Source organism: Papio anubis, chromosome 11, assembly GCF_008728515.1.
Source record: "Papio anubis isolate 15944 chromosome 11, Panubis1.0, whole genome shotgun sequence".
Lineage (NCBI taxonomy): Eukaryota > Metazoa > Chordata > Mammalia > Primates > Cercopithecidae > Papio > Papio anubis.
Window position 1 is genome coordinate 9106024 of NC_044986.1, and position 19566 is coordinate 9125589.

At 48.2% G+C, this 19566-nt stretch overlaps 2 long non-coding RNA genes across 3 annotated transcripts; one reads left to right on the forward strand and one right to left on the reverse strand.

Moving 5' to 3' along the window:
- Window positions 1–11214, reverse strand: LOC116269400. The gene is made up of 3 exons (XR_004176861.1): window positions 11134–11214; window positions 7369–7428; window positions 1–23 (listed from the first exon to the last, which is right to left on the reverse strand). It is a non-coding gene; the product is annotated as an uncharacterized LOC116269400 (long non-coding RNA).
- Window positions 8435–15904, forward strand: LOC108580489. 2 transcript variants are annotated; one of them, XR_001891610.2, is made up of 2 exons: window positions 8435–8732; window positions 15457–15904. It is a non-coding gene; the product is annotated as an uncharacterized LOC108580489 (long non-coding RNA). The 2 variants fall into 2 exon arrangements; XR_001891609.3 differs by having other exon boundaries at window positions 8442–8732; window positions 15462–15904.
- Window positions 15905–19566: the final 3662 nt, after the last annotated feature.

Genomic DNA, 19566 nt, shown 5'->3' on the forward strand with positions numbered 1-19566 from the left:
CAAAGCTTCTGCCTCGGACTATGCTGTATTTGTGGTTAGAAAACAATAAAAGTCATTTAGAAAAAATAGCACTTGCTAAGCACTTTGCTTTCTGATGGTGTTTGGGACTCACAGAGGTCTTGGCATGAGGCTGCTGGGGCTTTGGTGGGGGCCTCAGGCCACCACATGGTAGGTGGGAGCCCCTGGGCTGCAGAAGCTGGGTGCACGGCTGGCAGGAGGCAGAAGGGGGCCTTCCCCAGCAGGGATAGGATCTGCAGAGATCTGAGCCTGCAGGGACCGAGAGGCACCCACGCCTCAGCAGGCAGTCAGGAGGGAAGCTCAGCATTTGTGTCTGCTCTGTAATCCAGCTCCTTCTCTCCACCGTTTTTCTGGAATTATTCCCACTCCCTGCCGCTTTATCTTTAAGGACACTGCTTTATCTCATCCGCTACTTCTGCTGGGGCTGCTGAGTATAAAATCTCAACTCCTTGGTCAGAGATTGGGACATTTGACCTAACTCTTTTGCTTCTGTGGACATTTTGACCCCAAAGACATTTTGAATGTCAGCATTTTAACCAGAATTACCCAACAGTGATGAGTTTTCATCTAGAAAGTATCAGAATTCCAGCGGGGACCCCATTAAGCTGATGTAATCCCTCTATCAATTTTCTATACAGCGCAGTTAAGCCGTTCCCGATGTTTCCATTTCCATTTTGCTGAAATTATTTTCATAGGGATCAATTTTTTTTTTTTTTGCATTTAGAATCTTACAGCAGAGATTTGCTTCTTAAATCACTTTTTGTCCATATCAAACTACTAATCGCAGCTTCTACCACCACGAGCAGCCACAGGTTCCATCCAGTACTGTTTTCCTGGGTGAAGTCATAATTGGTGTTTGAGTTAATGCATAAGGAAATAACAATTTCTGTAAGGCAGGGAGATGGTGGGGGAGAAAGAATGGAGGAGGGGCAGAGAGAAGGAGCAGGAGTCTCAGAGGGGGACAGGGAGGAGGACGGAAGGGTCCCTGGGCAGAAATGGGGTGGCCACTGACTGGGAGGATGCAGGAGGAGAGAGCAAAGGTCAAAGTGCCCACTTGGCCACAGGATCGTTGCATGGCACCATCCTGGTCAAAGACTGCCCTCCTCCTTCAGTTCCGGTTCAGGGCATACTGGCTGGCACCAATGGGGCGGGATGTTGTGACTAGGCACGTGGGATGGAAGATGAGACTAAGGGTGCACAGGCCAGCAATGTCCTGGCACAGGAACAGAGCCTGTCCCTGTAGGAGGGTCAAGGAAAAGAGAATGAGGGATCAAGAGACAGAAGGGTGGCTCCAGGCATCAGTCACTTCAGACCCTGGATCCGGCCATGCCTGGGATGCACTCCCTAGGCCACCCTTTACAGTGGCTGATCAAGGGCCCCCCTTTTTGGCCGAGGTAACTGATTTGGGGTTTTGTCATTTGCAACCAAACACCTCCTCCCGAATATCCCCCAGCTCTATGCTCTCAGGGCTGTGGCACCTGGCTAGCTCACATGTTGTTCTGATGGCCCCAAATGTCTGGGAGGACCCCCTTCTCTTCTCCTTGCTGCCACTTCTGCTCAGGGCAGACACACCAGGGGTCCACTTGCCATTCCTTCTTCAGATGTCTATTACATGCTCCCCATGTTCAAGATGGCGTGCTGGGGCTGGCTCGGGGGGCATTCAGGACAGACTTCTGAAATCTCACTAAGCCTCAGTTGGCATTTCTGAAAACCGATGCAATCACAACTGGCGAATGTGGCTGTTGTGAGGACGGCAGAGCTCACACTGGCATAGCGCATTGCCCCCGATCGCAGTGGACACTGCTAGCTCCTTACCGTTCGATTCTGAACGTTGGTCCTGGGGAAGGAGGCTCAGTGTGGCTTGGATGGTCTCATTGCTCTCAGAGGTCAGTCAAGGAGGTAGAAACGTGAGATTGGCCACCAGAGGAGGAATCCCCGAGTCAAGGAAGCTCAGAGGGGTCAGAATGTGGGGAGAAACAGGCTGACCATGCAGTCTGCAAGCCCACTGCAGTGGTGGGCGGTGGGTAGGCAGCCCTGTGGGATGGGCCCTTCCTGGCTCCCTGGGGGCCTGGCGTGGTGCTCAGACACCACTCCACATGCTCTGTCTGTGTCTTGGATGCATATTGGAAGCCAAATCCTTGGAAATGGGCTGGCACCCATTTCTTTTGGCACCTTCAGCCAGCGCATGTCAGACTTTGCTTTTTACGAGTACAGAATGGCACCTTCTGTGGCACCCTGGGACCTGGTTCTGGCTGAGACATGTATTAGAAATAGCGTGGGCTCCTCAGCAAGGCTGAGCCTGCCCCTGGTCTTCTGGCATTCCAGGCAGCATTGCACAGGTCTGTGGGGGCCGCATCACATTCTGCGCCACCTGCTCATGGCAGCAAGTTAGGCTCTGGGTGGAGACGTGCAGCTGAAGTGTGTGTTGGGACCTGGGAGTCGGGAGCTGGGACAGGTGCTCCATGAACCAGTCAGTTAATACTGAAACATGATCTTATATTTGGAAATCCAAGAAAATTCTATTGTAATAAAACAAAAAGAGCAAAACTTGAAAAATGGCCCTGGCTGCAGAGAGGCATAAAATGATGGTGCTTTCTCATGGATAGAGGAGGGTGGCGAAAACACAGCTGGGGTGGGACATGCCACTGTTGAAGGCTGTCACTCCTCACGGCTCCAGTCTGCTTCCCCTGGATCAGCCCTGACCTGATGCAGGTCAGCTGTCTCATTCCATAGCCTCAGGCAGCAGAGTTGGGGCCTTGTGTTAGAAGTGTTCCTCTTTACCACAAAGGGCACCTGTTATGTTATAGAGAACGGGCCGTGGGGATGGCAAGGGTTGCATAACCCACATCTATTTCCCAAGTTGCCAAAACATACCAGGGAGGGGAGGAGGCTTGGGCTTCTAGAGTAGGAACTCAGAGCTTTCCCCTCTCAGGGGCCAATCTCACGTCATTACCTCCTTGACTATCCTCTGAGAGTGATGAAGCCATCGAAGCCACCTTGAGCCGCCTTCACTAAGACCAACCTAGGAGCTCTAGAAGGGACCAGTGTGGGGCAGAGAAGTCCACTGTGAGGTTTCCTGGAAAACCTGTCATCTTTCCTTGAGCTTTGGGCTGAGTCCTTAGGACCTGGGTGGTCCTCTCAGAGACAGCCAGAAGCCCTGGGCCCTGGTCCTCAACTCTGTCCGAGTGAATATGAACAATGTACCCAAGTCAGAAGACCTGGTCTGAGTCACAGTTGTGTTGTTAGCTGTGTGACCTTGGGCAGCTCAACCTCTCTGAGTCCCAGCTTCCATCTTTACAAAGTGGGGATGGCGATTTCTCCCTTCTTCCTCTTGTTAACATTAAGAGCGTTCCTGTTTCCTTCCCCTAGTAAGATTGTAAGCAGTGCCTATATCTCAGAGATCCTCCACTAAAACCAACACAAATACTAACCCTCTGTTGAGAACGTTTGTGTGCACATCAGTGTTCAAATGTATTTACATATGTCCTCTCCATGGATCCTCTCAACCTGCAGAGAAAGGTACTGTTTTTAATTTCATTTCACAGAAGGGGCAACTGAGGCAGAGAGGCGACACCATGGGCTGAGGCATCTCAGCTACAAGAGGAAGCGCCAGTGTCTGAACATGGGCAGCATGGCTGCGAGTCTGCGCTGATGAGCGTGGCACCACCTGCTCCCCAGTGAGAGGTCCACAGTCAGTGGTGACGGAGCGCAGTGCCTGGCTGGCCCCTGGGCTGCTCGCTCTTCCACTGTGAGATTGGAAAGGGACCCTGGCTGACACTCTGAACCCAGGATCTTGCTGTGGATCTTGCGGAGCTGGCAGTGTTTTCCTGGCTGCACTTCCCCTTTGGCTTCCCTCGGACCCTTCCCTGCTGGCTTTTCGATCTATTTGTTTTCTGTGTCATGGAAAGAAGTTTCCCATTGAGGAAAGTGAGGCAGGAGGCTTCTCATCTGAGGTCACGTGGCTCATGGCCGCCAAGAGGAACTTGGATCGGATGCCGGCCAGTGCCAGTGCCCTCCCAGCTCCAGGTCGCATAAATGGGTGGCCCTGCAGAGGTAGCTTTTTAAAGATGCAGTGGGATAGCATATTAAAGATGCAAAGGAAAGGGGAGGGAAGAGGAGAGAAAGAACAAGAGAGAGGGAAGGGGACTCTGGTTTCTCTGTTTTGGAGTGAAATAAAGACTCTGTAGACTTTGCATCAATGTGTTGTCTGTTCTTGTTGTGGTCCCAACTTTGGACAAGTCAGTCTGGCAAGCAGGCTGGCTCAGGATGAATAAGTGGAGGGCAAGCAAAGTGAGAAGGCCACCTGTCAGCCTCAGGAAAAGAGCCCAACAAGGGACCAAAGATGGTCCAGCCAGCGTCTGCACCCTTCCTGCCTCTGTGCCTCACTGACAGGAGTGCGGGGGGACCGATAGAACCCTGGGCATCCTGGGGAGGGGTGGTGGGGCAGGCAGTTTCATCTGTGACATTCAAAGGGAGCGTGCACCATGAGCTACTGAGATCTGCTCCTGCCCACAATGGCAGTGGTCAGCATGGGGGCCTCGGGGCCAGGCTGCCTGGGTTTGAAACTCAGTTTATTCACTGGCTGTGAGATCTTGGGAAAGTTACCTACCCACTCTGTGCCTCAGTTTCCCCTGGTGAGAAGTAATGACCTCATAGGGTTGTTGTCAGGTTAAATGAGATAGGTTAGCTATTATTAGGATTAATATTATCAGTTGCTTTAATTATAGCTGTCAGTTATATACGTGGATTGTTTGAGCCTTGTCTCTGAGATAATGCATTCGAGACAGGTGACAATCAAAAACACTTGCAAATTGTATGCATGTGATTCCTTGCTGGGGCACTGGGTGATGGCAGGGAGGACTAAGTGACAAGAAATGCACAGTCACAGTGAATCCTAGTCCCACTGCTTGCTCCCAGGTAGCCTTCAGCAGTCACCCCACCGGTTTGACTTTCCGCATCTAGAGAGTGGGGATGTATTGGTTAGAAATGCTTTTCACACGGTGGTGGTGGCTCATGCCTGTAATCCTAGCACTTTGGGAGGCCGAGGTAGGTGGATCACTCGAGGCTGGGAGTTTAAGATCAGCCTGGCCAACATGGCGAAACCCCGTCTCTACTAAAAATACAAAAATTAGCCGAGTGTGGTGGCGTGTGCCTCAGTCCCAGCTACTTGGGAGGCTGAGGTTGGAGAATCACTTGAGCCCAGAAGGCGGAGATTGCGTAAGCTGGGATCACAGCACTGCACTCCACTGGGTGACAGAGAGACTCCATCTCAAAAAACAAACAAACAACAACAACAACAACAAAACTCAAAACAAAAAACTGCTTTTCACTAGGGATAACAGAGCACTCAGCTGGCATAGGTGTGAAGTTTATTTTAAAACATTCACCTAGCGAGAAATCCAGAACAGCAGGTCTGGGATTCTTGCAATGGCCTATCAGGTCTTCCCCACAGGGCTCAGACTCCTTCTGTCTTTCCCCTGTCCCCCATTTTTAGCATATTGGGTCTGTCCTCATGCTGCCTCATGACCTCAAAATGACTGCTCTACTTCCAGCCTCTCGTCTATGTTCCAGTTAGAAAGAAGAATAAGCAACTCTGCTCAGGAAGGAGGGGAGCCTTCCCTAGGGCCTTTGACTTACATCTTCTTGGCCAGAATCATGGTGGATGATCACCCCAATTTCAACAAGGTCTAGACAATGGACCCCTTAGAGTGTTTAGTAGAGGAAGGCCAGGGAAGGTGGTTGTGGATTCCTTCCAGGCAGCAAATCCACAGGACTCGCCATGCGGCCTTGGGGAGGAAATATGTAAAATGCTCACCCTAGGGTCTGACATAGATTAAGTACCCAAGGAAGCAAACACTTTGTCTTTATTAGGGAAGTCAGGTAAGGAATGAATTTAAAAAGGGAAGGATTAATATCTTACAGTGCAAACTGGTCCTTAATAAATGAATTTCCTTCTTGTTCTCTTGGCCTCCATTAGCGTGGTTGGGTTGGCCTCATGTCCCCCCATCTCAGACAAAGCTCCCACTGAAGTCACCAGTACGGGGGCCACTCTGAGAACCCCTACCCCACCCATGGATTCTCTCTGCAGACTGGGGGCTTTGTGCTGTCTGGGGAAACTTGGCTATGCCCACCAGTTACAAAACAACTGGAGAGTGTGTTCAGCCAGAGCAGCGCTGTAGCGCCCTCAATCTCAGCAGTCCTGGTTAACCCTCCTCTTTCCTGCTCTGCCTGGACTCAACTGAGGATTTTGCTGCCGAGGCCCTGAGATGTATAGCTTAGCCTCTGGACTTCTCCAGAAAGACACAGTTCTGTTCTGTGCCGCTTTATTGTTCAGTGTATTTTTAAAAATGTGTTCCTCTGGATAAAATGCAGAATTCATGATACTTTATTAACTAGAAAACCCTGGGTGTTTATTGCAATAACGTGTCCTTTGGGCCTTTGATTATTTACTGGCCATGGGTAGATCATGCAGGCTCAGGAGGTTAAGGAAGAAAAATTCATTAATTTCACAGCCAACCACAGGTCTCATCTCATAGCCAGCAGCTCACCCCCAGCTGGTCTCAGCAGCTAATGAGCGTGAAGCTCAAACTGGGGTCATTCCTCCCAGACTTTAATGGAGACAGATCTCAAAGTGTTTGGGAACCAGGAGGGGATGGATTGTTAATGAGGAACAGCCTCGAGGACTAATTAAACTTGCCTGCTGCTTCCTGGGTGTGGAGTACCATGGGACAGAGGTGAGGCTGGGTGCAGAGTGCCGGCCGCTGATCTATGGGCCTCCTGATGAATGGAAGCCAATGATGGCAGCTTTTGATTTACCCTTGGATGGAAGGGAGGAGGGTGAGTTGAATAACAACCCCTTGGAATGTGGGAATTAAACAGATCTTTCTGCCCAGCCTCCTCTGCTTTATGGACCCTCCAGGACCCTTGCCAACAAATCACACAGTCTTGCAGCCGGCTATCAGCCCAGGATGAAATAGACAGGAAGTGCTGGATTTTGACGGCTGCCCCAGGTGACGCTTTGACCAAGGGTACCATCAATCTTGAAATTTTGGGAAAATTGTATGAATTTTATGGGGGGCGGAGATTAGCTGTATTTGTGGGTTAGAAAGCCTTATAAATTAAAAGCATGGTTCCTGGTGGTATTTTTGAAGTTCTCTGTGGCATGTTACATCAATCCTTAAGAAATGTCTAATATTTATTTGAGCACTTCCTTACCTCAGGCACCATGTGGAGTCCTTTTCATAGATGAGTCCCGTGTATGAATGCTCCCTATAATTCTATGAAAGAGGAACTGCTACTATTCTCACGTTGCTGATGCAGAAACTGAGGCTCCAAGAAGTTGTCACTCACCTGGGGCTGCATCGTCAGTACTGGACCAGAGACCAGAACTCCTGTCACTGTGCATCCACTCTGGAATAAATAACCAGGCGGGTGAGACCAACTGGCGCTGGCCAGGAGCTAAGGACATCTGGGGCCGCGTGTCACCCTCTCCAAACCTCACCCTTTCATCCTGTGAAATGAGAGCTGGCCTTTTGGATCGCTGAGACTTTTAGAGGTCGAATGTTCTGTGCCTTGAGGACTGTGATTTTTATTATTATTATTATTTATTTTATTTAAATTTCTTTTTTTTTTTTTTTTTGAGACAGAGTCTTGCCCTGTCTCCCAGTGCAGTAGTAAGATCTCAGTTCACTGCAAACTTCGTCTCCCAGGTTCAAATGATTCTCCTGCCTCAGTCTCCTGAATAGCTGGAATTACAGGCATGTGCCACCAGGCCCACCTAGTTTTTGTATTTTTAGTAGAGATGGGGTTTCACCATGTTGGCCAGGCTGGTCTTGAACTCCTAGCTTCATGTGATCCTTTGGCCTAGGCCTTCCAAAGTCCTGGTATTACAGGTGTGAGCCACCGTGCCCAGCCTGGGATGGTTAAGTTTATGTGTTAATGTGGCCGGGTCACAGACTGCCCAGGTATTTGGCTAAGCATTATTTCTGGGTGTGTCTGTGGGTGTTTCTGGCTGAGCTTAGCACTGGAATCAGCGGTCTCAGTGAAGTTGACTGTCCTCTCCAGTGTGAGTGGGTGTCAGCTGATCTGTTGAAGAACTGAGTAGAACAGAAAGGCAGAGGAAGGGCCAGTCATGGTGGCTCAAGCCTGTAATCCCAGCACTTTCAGAGGCTGGTGGATCACCTGAGGTCAGGAGTTCAAGACCAGCCTGGTCAGCATGGCAAAACCCCATCTCTACCGAAAATACAAAAATTAGCCGGGCGCCTGTAATTCCAGTTACTTGGGAGGCTGAGGCAGGAGAATTGCTTGAGCCCAGCAGGCGGAGGTTGCAGTGAGCCAAGATAGCGCCACTGCACTCCAGCCTGGGTAACAGAGACAGACTGTCTCGAAAAAAAAAAAAAAAAAAAAAGGGGGGGGGGGCAGAGGAAGGAAGGATTACAAACTGCGTGTTTGCATACCCCCCACATTCATATGTTGAAGACCTGATCCCAGGGTGATGGTATTAGCGAGTGGGGACTTTGGGATGATTAGGTCATGAGGGTGGAACCCTTGTGCTGGGATTAGTGTGACCTCACAAAAGAGACGGGAGAGCCCTCTTGCTCTCACTCTAGCATGTGAGGACACAGAAAGGTGTCATTAGTGAACCAGGAAATGGGCCCTTGCCAGGAACCGAATTGACTGGTACCATGATGTTGGACTCCCTAGCTTCTAGAATGGTGAGAAGTAAATATTTATTATCTTAGCCACCCAGTCTGCGGTATTTTGTTCTGACAGCTGGAGCTGACTAATGCAGGCAGAGCATCCCAGGTGTCTGAGGTTAGCAGCTGTTGACATGTAGAGGTAGAGGTGAATGCCACAGACAAGGGGGGTGGAGGGCAGGGTCTACAGTGGTTAGTTTCATGTATCAGCTTCACCAGAGAATGGCACCAGGTTATTAAACACGAATCTACGCGTTTCTGCGAAGGTATTTGGTAGATGTAGTTAACACGTACAATCAGTTGGCTTTAAATACAGGAAATTATACTTGATAATGTGGGTGGATCTCATCCAATCAGCAGAGGGCCTTAAAAGCAAAACCTGAGGTTTCCTGAAGAAGAAATTTGCCACAAGATTGGAGCATTAACTCCTGCCTGACCTTCCAGTCTGCTGGCCTGCCCTACAGATTTCAGACTCCATACTGCACCATTAGCACGCCTGCCCAATATTCCAGCCTGCTGGCCTATCCTATACATTTTGTACTTGCCAGCCCCCACAAGCATATGGGCCAATTCCTTAAAATAAATCTCTCTGCCACAGTGAGCAGGTCTATGCAAACCTACCCCCAAAGGCCAAGGGAGCTGAGAGGCTGAAGAAAGAGCTGACAAATCCAATTTCTCAGAAAGAAACATTTAATAGGGCCTTATGAACAGAAGTGATGTCTCAGATGGCTGAGAGACAGTGGATTCCTGCACCCACCCTCCAGAAAATATCCCTCCTATAGCAAGCTTTTAGGGTAAAACATGTGCAGCTGGTCATGCCTCAGACTTCCTTGCAAAACTCTTGTCCACTCGAGAGGTCAGACAGTATCTTTATGAGGGGCGATCTATGCTACAGGCATTGTTTAAAGGCCTTTCTGTGGAATACCTTGGTCTGCATGAGTCAAACGTCAGTCATCATGATGGCTTTACTACAATCTCTCTCTCTCTCTCTGTCAATGTATACATGTTTATGTCTCTAATTAGTTCTATTTCTTTGGAGACACCAAGAGCGTCTGCTACAGTCCACCCCTTGCACTGCTTAGATCCTCTTGGGCCTCATGTTAGGTTTGTTTCATCTGTCACTGATTCTTCAAGGTGGTGGCTGGTCCTAGTTCTTTTAAAACAAACAGAAACTTAAAGAAGGAGGCTTTCTGAAGGCTCCATCCTGCTTCCTGATCTACCATGGGTACTTCCAGCACCATGGAATGTGCCAGATCACTGGCCCACATAGCAGAGCCACTTAGTCCACAGCCTAAATGTGCTGTAGAGTCCTCTCTTACTCTGGGACCCACTCAAACTGGCAGCCATCTGCCCCATCCAGTGAATGTGCTAGAACACTATTCCCAGATATGGGATGTCTCCAGATTCCAGGAAGGCCTGTCAAGTATTGTGCCTCTATCTTTTTTTTTTTTTTTTTTTTTTTTTTTGTTGCAAGGCACAACAGGTGGTTCTTGAACTGGCAGCTTCACTGATGTGCCAGATCCCTGACTCTTTGTGGGGTTTATTTCCCACCCCTGCTGCATTTGATAATTCCGTGGTGCTCCAAGCATGTGGAGCAGGCAATAATAAATCAGGTTCTGGTGAGCAGAGGAAGCCCTGGAGGAATGAAATGCATTGGAAGTTGGCCAGTATGCACCACAGGGGTATGGGTGAGGGGATATGGTTGGAGCATTGACATCACCTGCCACAGACATCTGGCCTCTCCTACAATCAATGGACTCTGGCTTAGGTCTGCAGAGCAGGTGAGAGACCACAAGTCTCCACTGCAGTGGCTGACAGCAGGCTTCTGCACACCTGCTCTTGGTCTTTTTGGTTTTAGAATTTGAGCAGTACCCTCATTGGCTGCCCTCAGGAGTGCAGTGGTCTATTAGCCCTCCCCACAGGTCTCTGTGGGTCAAAGCCTCCTGTTTGCCATTCCATCCTTGCTGCCTGCTGTTAATACATCATCTCCTACTTCTGATGGTTAAGTGCCACCAGCTGGCCTCTGTGATTCTGGAATCCAAGCATTTCCACAGATGCTGGAGAACCTGGTTCCATCACAGCACCCCTACCATCCACCCTGGCCTATGGTGGGTCACCACTACTGAACCTCTCAGGGACGAAGCGCTTCTCTCACTATCACTTTAGTGAAGGCGGGTTCTTTCGTCTTACATAATTAATCTAGTCTAGCGTACTCCCCTCTGGGAGCCTTGTAACCCATTCCTAGACTCTCTACCAAGCTAGTTCCCACATCTCCTCCCCAGTTTTTCCTAAGCCTCAAGCAGCAGTCCCAGCAGGTTACTAAGACCATCTCTTGGTGTTCGTACCATGATGTTAGATCCCAAGTCATGGGACAGTGCCCCACATTGATAAACTCTCTTTTATCTAGCATTACGCTTACCCCCTCCTGGCCCAGTGCCTTCATTATCTGCTGCTAGACGTGTCCTCCTTGTTCATGTTGGTTCATTCTGCCAGGTCCTACACCACCACGGTGAGATAGCCCTCTCCTCCCAGGGCAGGTCAGTGCTTCCCAGTTGAACCCCTGAGTCTTGGCCTTCATTATCAGTCTAGAAGCCGTGAGGGGAGGGGGCATCTACTGATAAGGGCAAGCATCATTGCACAAGGCACCTGAGTCAAATGAGGCCCTGCGTGGTCTCCCCGGAGATGGGGACAAAAAGGAGGGCACTGCGTCTGCTGGCCCCAACAGTTCAGGGGCATATGCAGGATTAAGTTCCTCCCTCCCATGTGCCCCAACTCTAGGTTTCCAGGACCCACTTCTTCCTTATCATGGCCTTGGCTTTAGCATAGGAAGCTTGCTGGGGCCATGAATCCAGCCTCTGTAACTCTGCCCCTCCACCATCAGATTCTTAGCCTGATTTTCACCACGGCCTGCCCCTGGCTATGCAGGGTAAGGATAGTTCTAATGCGCTTCTGGAGGACACCTAACTTTTGCACCATGCCCTGAGTAGCTAGATGGCTGGCCTGAGCCTGTCATTTTCTTCCTTTAGAATTTTGATAGCAGTCAGTGACAGTTAGCAATCCTTATATTGTCATTGCCATATGGCCCTCTGGAGCTACAGCTATTATGCTAGAGCTATTTTGCTAGCCAGTGCATCCTGTCCCACCCATACCCTATCCCAACTCAGCAGAGTGAGTGTCTCTGCAATTGTGATGCCCAGCATGCCAGGGGTCACCTGACTACCCACAGAGGCACCCTTCTGCCATCACAATGGCAAAAGATCCAATTTCAGGACCACTTCTAACACAAACTGTCTTGAATTGGGATCCCCTGAGAGAAGACCCTCGTAAGTAGCTTTTTTCTTTTTTTTTTCCTAAGGAGGTGGTCTTAGGTAACTTCAGTAGGGAGGTGAGTGAGGAAAGGTAAATAAGTCAGTAAAAGTTGTATTATCAAGCCATTTTCTAGCTGTGGGCAACTGGAGCTCACGCTGAAAAACTCTGAGCATCAATATGGAACCCAGTTCAGAGTTACCGCACCCGAGGGGTGTGGAATCTGGAGTATTGATCCTCCATGTCTCATCATTCATGGCTTGAGGGCTGCCTCTGGAGACTTATTCTTTAGCCCTTCTGGCACATACAGTCCATGAGCTAAGTGAGCTCTTATAGCAGCAAGAAGTCCTCAGGCAGAGAGTTGTAGGTTTGTAGTAAGCAGCATTTGGTATCCAGAGAAGAACGCTGAAGGGACCTAGAGGGTGGCTGAGTGCATCTGCTGCAGGGCCCACTGCTGGGGAGTAGCCCATTCTGACCTTGGACAGCCCAGGTTGCAGGAAAGCCCTTTCTCAAGATCCCAAACGTGTCTGTGGTAGGCTGTATATGGCCCCTCAAAGATATCAGGTCCTCATCCCTGGAACCTGTAAATGTTACCTTATTTGGGAAAAGAGTCTTTGCTAATGTGATTAGGTTAATCATCTCATTTAGCTGGGGAGGTTATACTGGATTATCTGAGTGTGTCCTTGTGAGAGACGGAGGTTTGAAGACAGAAGAGGAGAAGGCACTGTGGCCACAGAGGCAGAGGCTGGAGCCATGCAGCCATAGGCCCTGGATGGCTGCAGCACCAGAGGCTGGAAGAGGCTGGGAATTTTTCTCCCCTAGAGCCTCTGGAGGGCATACAGCCCTGATGACACTGTGATTTTGGCTCAGTGATGCCCATTTTGGCCTTCTGACCTCCAGAACTGTGAGAAAATACATTAGTGTTGTTTAAGCCACCAAGTTTGTGGTATTTGTTACAGCAGCCACAAGAAACTCATACAGTGTTTCGGGATTTCATTCCATGGCTCCCAGCTCCCCTCCTCCCCCAGGACAGATCTCTCCACATTTGTAGAAAAGCCCAGTGCTTCCTGTATCTTTTTTCTTGCAGACAAAGCTAAACACAAGTTTGTCTCTACTTGCAGTCCCAGACCTCAGGAAAGACCCCAATATCAGTGGGGTCTGATCAACACCTCACTAGAGCTTTTTCCTCCCTTTTTCTGTGGGAACTCTAGAAGAACCCACAGAGTGTGGCTGCCATGCTGTGCGTGTCCCACCAACCTCTGTTCATGCCGCTCAAATTTCCATAGACTCTTGGGGAAGCTTTGCTGCTAACCCGAACTGCGTTTGTCTGCTAACACACAATGGGTTCTGGGAGGTGTGTAGGTCCATCTTGCTCACTAGGGTGTCCCATGCTTAGTCCTGGCACCATCTCCTAGGGCATCTGTCATCCCCAACATATCTCAGTCTTGCTCATAGAGGTGGGGCCACACGGGAAGGATTCTGGCCTCTCTGCCCATCCAGATTCCCTCTTTCCCACAAAGGGAGAAATTGCTGAATTGGTTGGAAGAGTCTGGCCTTCTCTGGGTCATGTTTTACTAGCAGACACAGTCATTTTCTTGAAAGGTGATACATGTTTACAGCCATGCTCAGTTTCACCTGCAGTCAGGAGGGTTGGCAACCCAGCCATCCTTGTTCCCGGGCCTGGGTGGGTGCATGGACTCAGCATCTGTTCCACTGAACCACTCTCCACAGGAGGGAGTGCACTGCAAGAATCCTCTTTCAGGCCTCAAGCCCACGCATTAGCTCGGCTTTCCCAAGAAGCTTTGCACCAGGGACTGCTGGGTGCTTGCCTAGCTGTGGAGAAGATGCATACTGTATTTCACATTTGGCAATGAGAATCCTTGCCAGTGATTCCTCATATGTGTTGTTTTTGGCAGGAGCCAGAGGAGGTGAGTGGGAGATTTTAGACCCAATACCCTACCCTCAAAATTTAAGAGGCCACTAGGAGAGCAGGGAGGTAACTCACAGCAAATGCTCAGTGCATGGTAGCAACTATGGCCACCTCCGTTATTATGATTGCTTCCACCGTTCAGTAAATAGTTGTGGAATTGGAGGAATGAATGACAATTGCAGATTTAAGCATGCTTCCTGTTTGAAAGTTTGTTGGGCCTGTAGGGTGCCTGTTCTCCAGTAAATTTTCAGGGGCAAGATGAAGAAGAAGGAACATCAGTCTTGGACCAACAAAGACCAGAGAAGGGCAGATTATCCCTTGGAGAGGAGTTTGTATTTTTTTTTTTTTGAGACAGAGTCTCACTTTGTCACCCAGGCTGGAGTGCAGTGGCACAATCTCAGCTCACTGCAACTTCCGACTCCCAGGTTCAAGTGATTCTCGTGCCTCAGCCTCCTGAGTAGCTGGGATTACAGGTGTGCACCACCTTGCCTGGCTAATTTTTTTATACTTTTAGTAGAGATGGGGTTTTGCCATGTTGGCCAGGCTGGTCTCAAACTCCTGACATCAGTGATCCACCTTCTTCGGCCTCCCAAAGCGCTGGGATTACAGGCATGAGCCACAGCACCTGGCCGGGAGTTTGTATTTTCAGACTTAACTGGGCTTCCTGTTGGTTGTAGCTGGTGCCAGTTTGGCTTCATGGGCTTTTGACCTTGGAAGATGAGCTAACGTGCCCTCCTCGGCATTGCTTTAGTGTCCTGTGGGTCTTCATGTGGCTGAGCGTAGGGATTTGAAGTAACAATGAGAGATGAAGGTGTTCCAACAAACAACAGCCAGACCTGCACTGGGCCTCCTCCCAGAGTGTGGAAGTTCAATCCGAATCAATGCCAGCCCAAACCAAGCCTGAGCTTGCCGTGACCCTTTATATGTGGAAGACTGTCTCTCTGTGCCCGCCTCTGTGGCTGGGCCAGCTGCCAGCGTTGTGTTTTTACCACTGGTCAGTCCTCACCTGAGGTCCCAGAATGCCTGGTAGCTGAGTCCAGAGGTATCAGGACCACTGCTTGTCACTAACTGCCAAAGAGTAATCACAGATCACTAGTTCTCCAAGGGTGTAAGGCCTGGCTGAATCTGGCAGAAGTTTCTACCTTGGTCAACCAGGACCCTGATGACCAGAACCTTAATGCAAACCATCTGGGCATCTTGTTAAAATGCAGATGCTGATACTGTAGGTCTGAGGTGGGGCCTGATGGTATTTCTAACAAGCTCCCAAGTGGTGCTGATATGGCTGAGCTGAAGACCACACTTTGAGTAGGATAAATCTGGAGACACTGAATTCACTGGTTTGAGTATTTGTTGTGCTTCAACTTTAGGCCACTTTCTGCAAAGCTTAAACAAATCTCAAGATTCTACATTTCCATTGTGTGGAATGCTGTTTTCATGATTTTGTTGTTGCTAAGGTTTTTGCATTTGAAACTTCATTGGGAAATATCTAATCTCCATTTTGCCTAGAACAGAAAATCAACTGGAGTCATTTTCCTGGAGACCACACCTGCTCTTGACTCTCATCTTTTAGGCTGAAGATTTTGAGTGGATTTGACAATGTCCCCTTCTGCAGATTCTCTAGGACTTCTCTTCAAGAATCAACATCAAAGCCATCCTGATTGCACATTCAAATGTAAGGCACCAGAGAACTGGATAAAACAATGCCATTTCCTTCTGTTTGGCTGTGTGCCAGTGCAGGGGATTTAGCAAAGAGCTCAATGCCTTTGCGCCCAACCCCACACCCTGTGTACCTTGCTTTGATGGGGAATAGCACTGGGCTCCCAGGCTCCCGCTGCTAGAGTCTGACCTTTTCCCTGGCCTCTGAGCATTTTAGGGATGGGGATCACATATACCCATCTCTGCAACTCTGGTGCCTGGCTCACCAGTTGCCTAATAAATGTGTGGATTAAATGTATACCTCTCAAATAGCTGTCTTTTAATCTCCCTGCTTGAGGGGATAAGAGACTTGCACATGGCCCCATGGCCAGTGATAGAGAAGGGCAATTCTTTACGGCTTTCCTGAACCGAGTCTACAACCTCATGCAGGAGGGGCCTGGAGGCCCTCTTTTCCAACCCCTCAATGAGTTGCTAAACTGAAGCTAGGTAGGGACAATGACTCAGCCCAGGCTCTGTAGCAAGTCTGAGAACAGCTGGACCTGAAGGCTGGCTGCCATGACGTAGTTCTCTGCCCCTTTCACCTTTTGGATTCTGTTTGATTTACCACCGCCACCCCCCCAAAAAAAAAAATCAAAAGGAAAGATAATTTTCAGGATGCTCTAAGCTATCTAAAGGAGAAAGAGGGCTGACCCTGTGAATTTTGTTGCCTGCAAGGCTTGGGATGCCCAGCCTCTGTCCCAAGACCTCCTGTGGGTGCACTATCTGAGATTCACAGAGTATATATGCCGTATATCTTGGAGCAATGATGAGACCTGGTGACTTTTTAGTTTTATTTTTCATTTGAGGATGCAATGTGATGCATAAGAAGTGACCCAAACTTTAAAAAACATATATCTTGGGACCTAGCAATTCCATTTTTAGAAATCTCTTTTGCAGAAATTATTACACACATGCACAAACATTTATGTATAAGGATATTTGTTGCAGTTTGTTGGAAACAATTGTCCATCAGTAGGGATGGTGTTTAAAGAAATGATAGCAAATCCATCCTCCTGAATGTTCGCAGTTGTTGAAAAGAACGAGGAAGAGCTTTTTATACACCAACTTGGAGAGATGTTCAGGATACATTATTAAGTAAAAAAAATGAATCACAGAAAAATATGCATAGAACCCTGTTTATGTTTTAATAAAATTATGTGTGTGTATGTAGATATATAGGAAAGATCAGAGAAGATATGCAAAACTGTAAACAGTGCTTCCTCTGGGGAAGAAGTAGATGGTTGAAGGCAAGGTGAAGATGGGCTTCTAATTTTAATTACTTATGTTAGAATTCTGAACCAAAAAAAATCAATACAGATGGTTGTCATATATTATATAATATTATTGCTGTGATTTAAGAAAATTTATAGAAGGAAGCAAACAAGGGCTTTGGTATCATTCCAACCTACGTTTGATCCTTATTTTAGTTATCTTTTGCTGTAAAAACAAGTTATCCCAAAACCTAGGTACATAAAATCACACACATTTATTACCTCACAGTTGCTATGGATCAAGAACCAGGGTCCTGTGACTCAGGGCCTCTCACAAGGTTGGAATCAAGATGTTGGCTGGGGCTGTGGTCTCATCTGAAGGCTCTGCCAGTGAGGATCCTATTCCAAGGCCACTCATGTTCAGCAGGATTTGGTTCCACACAAGCTGTTGTAGTAAAAACCTCAGTTCCTCAGCGGCTGTTAGCCAGAGGCCACCCTCAGTTTTTGTCACACAGTGCTCTCTATGGAGCAGCTCACAACATGGTTTCCCTCCGAGGGACTGAGCATGTGGACAGAGGAAAATGGAGCAAGATGGACAGCAGTCTCCTGGGACTGAATCTCAGAAATGATGACCCATCAGTCTTGCCACATTCTATTCATCAGAAATGTCACCAGATCTTGGCCACACTCATGGGGAAGAGATTCTACTTGGAGGTGGGGATCACTGATAGCCAACACTGCCTGCCACAACTCCAGTCTCTTGTAATCACTGTTTACAAGCCGTGTGTCATTGGGGTGGTCACTTAAAATCTCCAGGTCCCAGGTACTTCATCTGTAAAATGAGCTGATAACAGCTGTCTCACAGAGTCATAGTAAGGACCTTATACACCAGTGTGTGTGAAAAATCCAAGCACAGAGCTAGCACATGGTGAGTAGGCTGTGCTGCCCATCCCTTCCCATAGCCATGAAAGATCTATGGCTTAAACATTTTTCGTGTTTCTACAAGTTAGAAATCTATCCATGCAGACCCTGCCTCTCCAGAAACTCACTTTTGGGGAATTCTCCAGATAAAACTATGTTTATGTCAAGAAGCCTGGAATAAAGTTCTCTCTATTTAAAGGCTGCTGACATAGGAGCAGGCAGGATCGGGTGCAGTGTTAATAACTGTGATATGAGCATGAAGGTACCATAGATTATGGAACACTTGGAGAAAATGGGGCCTTTTACAGTGGGTCTCAGTCATTAGCAAAATTCCGCATTCAAAATTAGTCAGAAAAGGTAATTAGTGTCAAGGAGTGATTGCAGCCGCATCATTAACATGACGAATGTTGGTGCAGGCTCACACTAATGACTTATGGAATTTTCATTCAGGAGACAATCGGAGCAATTTGGTGGTCAGCAGACAGTCTGAGAATCAATCACCATGATAGTCAATAATTTATCATTTCTATTTAAAGTCCGAAATCTGCATCAGCTTAAACAGAAGTGAGTCCTGATGGAGGAAGGTTGGCACCCAGCAAAATCCTGAGGCCTGGCACAGTCTATTTAAGTGGTATTCATTGTCTCCCTGCTGCAGAGCAAACAGGAAAGTTGTTTGAAGAATTTGCTTCCAATTCCATTGTGGGGCAGAAGCAGCCACATGCTACTGGCTGTTGGGAAATCAGGAGTTATATGTTAAACTAGATTTAGCTTTACAAGTTCATCTTTGGGAGCTAGACTAAAGGGCCCTCTCTTTCAGTGATCTCTGAATGTTATCCTTGGTAACTGCAAGGTGGGGTGGGGTTGGCTCCCATTCATTGGGAGGATACTGACTCAGAGGGCCCAAGTATGTCTAAAGGACACCCAGCTAGGAAGTGACAATGGGAGTTCTGACCTTGGTCTTGGGTAGTGTCCATTCAGCATGAATAATATTAATGATAACAATAGCAATAGCTTTTATTTTATTTTATTTTATTTTATTTTATTTTGAGACAGGGTCTTTGATATGGTTTGGCTATGTCCCCACCCAAATCTCATCTTGAATTTCCATGTGTTGTGGGAGGGACCCAGTGGGAGGTAATTGAATTGTGGGGGGCAGGTCTTTTCCATGCTGTTTTCATGATAGTGAAGAAGTCTCATGAGATCTGATGGTTTTAAAAATGGGACTTTCCCTGCACAAGCTCTCTACTCTTGTCTGCCGCCATGTGAGGTGTGCCTGTCATCTTCCACTGTGATTGTGAGGCCTCCCCAGCCATGTGGAACTGTAAATCCAATAAACCTCTTTCTTTTGTAAACTGCCCAGTCTTAGGTATGTCTTTATTAGCAGTATGAAAAGGGACTAATACAGTCTCACTCTGTCACCCAGGCTGGAATGCAGTGACGCTATATCAGCTCACTGTAGCCTCAGTGTTTTGGAGTCCCACCTCCAGCCTCCCAAGTAGCTGAGACTACATGTGTGCACCACCATACCAGGCTAAGCAATAGTTCTTGAGTGGTTACTGTGTACTTGGCACTTGCTGAGCATTTCACATGTTATTTCAATTTGATCTTTACAGATGGAGGCTTACAGGGGTGGAGCAAATTGCCCAGGGTCATTCAGCAAGGAGTTACAGGGGTGATCTTCAGTCTTAGATCCCAGTCTGCTAAGTACCATGTTATTGAGCTGCTGGGTGCAGGAAATTGATGCTAAATTCTTCTTACCTCAGCTAACTCATCTATAAAATATGAATAA